The sequence below is a fragment of the Cygnus olor genome, chromosome 1 (assembly GCF_009769625.2).
Source record: "Cygnus olor isolate bCygOlo1 chromosome 1, bCygOlo1.pri.v2, whole genome shotgun sequence".
In the NCBI taxonomy this organism is placed as follows: Eukaryota; Metazoa; Chordata; class Aves; order Anseriformes; family Anatidae; genus Cygnus; species Cygnus olor.
In genome coordinates this window covers 64,673,125-64,677,311 of record NC_049169.1, presented here as the reverse complement: position 1 = coordinate 64,677,311, position 4,187 = coordinate 64,673,125, and positions in this window count along the sequence as shown.

The following is a 4,187-nucleotide window of genomic DNA, read 5'->3' as shown; positions in this document are numbered from 1 at the left end:
ATACACTCTGTCTCAGTTTTGTCTGGCCTGCATCCATTGCTGCAGCATGTCTGGTGGGGTATTAGTGCAGCTGTGCTGGCGTCCTGGTCTGCATCTCTGTTGCACTGGCACGTTTGTACAGCAGCATGGCCAGAGAAGAGGAAGCTTGGTTAGGGTAGGAGGGAAAACGGGGAACATTGATTAGGAGTCCTCTGTAAGCAGGATGTTTGGGGTTCTTAGATGAAGAGTGTGATGCCACCTTCTGCTGGAGCCTCTGCCAGCTCCCAGCCAAAAGAGTCATCTGGCTGGTGAGTCACTGGGCTATTCCTGGGGTCTGAGAGAGGTGTGTGGGCTGGCATTTCTTCATGCAAGTGAAGGATCACGGGAAACTGTCCCTGGTATCTGCAGGTCTAAGCAATTTTTGTGCTGACTGGCTTTGGGGTGCTCTACAGCCAGTTATTTTGTTTTTCCTACGTATGGAAAAAGGGCTGCATGGCTGAGACAGGATCTGTATGTTATGTCAACCCTGCCACTAACAGGGCCCCTCATTTCCACACTATTTATGTTTTTAAAAAAAACAAACAAACAAACCCACAATGCATCAAAGAGCTCTTGTTTTAAATGGTGTAGCCTCAGCATCTGAGGAGGGCAGCCAGAGGACACATAGCCCTGGGAAGCTGGATAACTCTCGGGTAACCCTGAGGAAGCCGGAGCCTAGGAAGAGCTGGGTGAGTGATCAGAGCCCGTCTTTCCAAAGGATCCATGGACACTGGTGGGCACCGCAGTATGGCCCAGTCTTCTGGAGCTGCGTGGAGCACCCAGCACGGTGGAGATGAATTAAAACAATCCACGCAATTAGCCACCAGGTGGCCCCAGGACTTCACCTACTGCTGGCAGCGGAGCAGAGAGGTGCCAGGCTCGGGTCCCTCCTCGGGCTGGCTGGTGGCAGCGGGCGAGGTGGCCGGGTCTCCACACCACCCACTCCTTGCTGCAAGGAGCTGCAGAGGAGGAGACGCTCCAGCTCCCTGACTGATGGGGCTGGGGCCATGGGGCACTTGGGCAAGCACGAGGTGTAGGTGATGTATGGGTTTCTGCAGGAAAGGGTGCAGGAAGGGTTGGAGAAGACCCTTTCCTTTGGCACAGTGTCAGCTCTTGCCTTCCACACACAGCCAACACATAGTTGTATGTGGGAAGTAGCGCTGATTCCTGTGCTCCACGGGGTTTCTTCCCTGCCCTTCTGCAAAGATGACAATTGACCACAGCCCGGAATTGGCAAAAACCCCAAATCTGTCTGAGAGACCAGTCTCTAAAGCAGATCAGGAGATCCTCTGAGCCGGGTGGCTCTCGGGCTCCTCTTGCTTGGTTGGTGGCAGGCAGTTAACCAGCTGTAGGACCAAGGAGGGATTTTCCCTGGGCCATGATGATGGGGACACTTGGGTCCCTGCTGCCTGTTGACATTTTCCAAGCTGATGCTCTGCAGTCAGCTCCCTCCCACAGGGACCACGCTCCTCCCAGTTGTGGCACAGACAGCTTTAGCCTCCTGAGGACCTACAGGTTGGCGCTCATCTGTGAGCTGAGGGTAGGAGATAGTTTAGAAACCGAGGAAAAGGCCCTTTTGGAAGAGACCTGCAGTGTGATAGGGGATGGAGCCACTCCACTTGCATACAGTACTGACTGGTAGAAATTACTTGTAGAAATGAATGAATGGAGTTTAATGCAGAAGATATTTTTTTCTGTTGGCTTTCTGTGTGAATCATATTAGAAGCTCCAGCAACAGATATTTTTATACGTGTCATTCTAATTTCAAACAAAATTATGCTTTCATTTCCCAGTAACATCCATAAGAGGTTTGTCCCACTGGGAAAGTAAATTAAACCTAACATAAAATTGTCCGCAGCTCTCTCCAGAATATGGCTGAGGTAGAAAGCCTGCTCATCTGCTTTTAGGCAGAGTGGGAGTCTGCTGAAAGGCTTGTGACTTGCTTTGTTTCAAAATAATTTGGTGTCCAATGAATTGGGCATGTGGTTTATTGATCTGGTTATGTATGAGCCAGGAAACCTCCGAAGCCTGTGTTCCTAAATGACCTAATTGCTGTAAAGCTTTGGATGAGCTAGGCAGGTCAGATAAGCAAGAAAACCAAAGGTTTTGTTGGATATTCTTATTTGTGATAGGACTTTAGGATGAAATATTGGAACCCGTGATGCCTGGCTTGAAATACGACTCAGTACATTCTACATTACTCATTGAGCAGACTGATGGATTAAATCTGAAATGAGTACACTTGAAACCTCCAGATATGGTATTTTTCACAGCACTTTTTTTAAAGACTCCGTGGTTAGATCACAGCAGTACCTACCATTCACCAATCTATGGTGCCTGGAATTTTGGTGAAACTTGGAATATGGTGATTTTAGAATATAGTGATTTTTTTTTTTTTTTGTGATTTGGAATATAGTGAAATAAGTTTATATTGCATTCAAGATCAGCTCAGTACTCATCCACTTGCAGTCTGTGGCATGTGCCCTTGCTCAGCATCTCCCCAGATGGAAAAGGTATGATGTCTCTTTAGACAGGAGATGTAAATCTTTGAAATTTCGCCCCAGCCTTCAGAATCCAAAATCTGCATCGTAGCCTGAAAAGTCAGTCCATAAGTTTCAGGAATATAGGAATGAGCTTAAAGACCTATTTTATTTTTCATGGTGTTTTTTCTTCTTCTTCTCTCTCTCTCTCTCTTTTTTTTTTTTTCCTTTTAGTTTCAAATGAGAAAATACACTGAAATAAAGGAGTCCCTGAGATTCTGCCTGGGGTCATTAGTGCTTGGAAAGACTGCCAGGGTCCATCTGGCCATGCTTTTCCCACTGTGGTGCTTGTATCAGTGGTGCCTGGGGAAGAGTTTCAGCCCCCTGATCAAGTTAAGAGGTAGTGGTGACGCTGCTGTCCTCCATGGACCACGATGCATCTGATCCTGTGGGAAGCAGCCTGAACCTTAGGTCTCCCCAGGTGTTCAAATGGATGCCCTGAGGGATCCTTATCCATTAGCCATTGGCACTACATATGGCAGTTTTTCTGTGGCTACTGAAGAATCATGCAGTGTGAATCATATTGCATGTTCAGGTGACAAGGAAGGTGGATGCGTGGGGTGAAGACAGGGTATGGTATGCACACGGAGAGAGCAGAGTAAGATTAACATCTTAATATGGGAAATACTTAATCCTGTGAAGTAGACATCCCCAGATAATCTGCTAAATGTGGCCTACAGACCAGTGCAAATGAGCCTATCCCCCGGAGCAGGGTGCTTGGCTGAGCCCTTGTCTGTTAATGTGGTTAGCAGCCTGCCGTGTGGGGATCGGCACGGCGCAGATAAGGCAAGTGCATGGCGGGAGCACGAAGGAGCACTAGGGAAGCTGTTGCCTCTGAGATATTAGCAGCGACTCGGTTGCCCCCTTTCTCCACCTGACCTGTCCAGAGTTACATGCCGTCCTCTGTCTCCACAGCCCAACCACGTCCTTCACATCCTTGTGACAATCTGAGGTGTTTGCTGTCACAGCGTGCGCCCTGCACTGACAGGTTTGGCTGCCCTGAGGAGGCAGGGAGGACAAGCAGGAGCAAGTGTGAGCAAACACTCAGAGAGGCTGCTAGACCATGGATGTCACCCTCGCATCTCTAATCCTCTCCACTTCTGTTGCCAACACCGAGCTCCTGAGCCATTTGCCCTTGCCTTGTCCTCTCCCATGGCATGGGTGCTGTGGAATAAGGAGATGTCTCTCCCTTCACATGCTTCCAAAGGCCTTCCAAAACCCTTCTCCCAAGCCCTTGGGAAAGGCCATGGATGGTGGGTGGCACCGAGGAAGGCACAGCGGGGCCCTGTGCTGGAGCGGTGCTGTGGCTGCCGAGCCCATTATGGTTCTGTAGGGCCTCATTAGCACTCATTACTTTGGTTATGTTCGCTTGCGATTAGTTACGCTGGAATTGTTGTAGGAAGTTGCAGGCTTACTTAAGCAGAAATTAACCATAAACATAAAAAATAAATTATAAGAATGCCTAGGGGAAACTCCTCTAAAAATACAGCATTCAGCCAGCAAGGCGAATTCCTGATTAAACAAGCAGCTGCTCTCTGTCCACGGGGGAGACGGCATTTCTTCAGTTTCATTAGCAAAGGTGCCAAAAGGTTGGATCATTGTGGATGAGCAAGGACAGTAGTGGCTTCT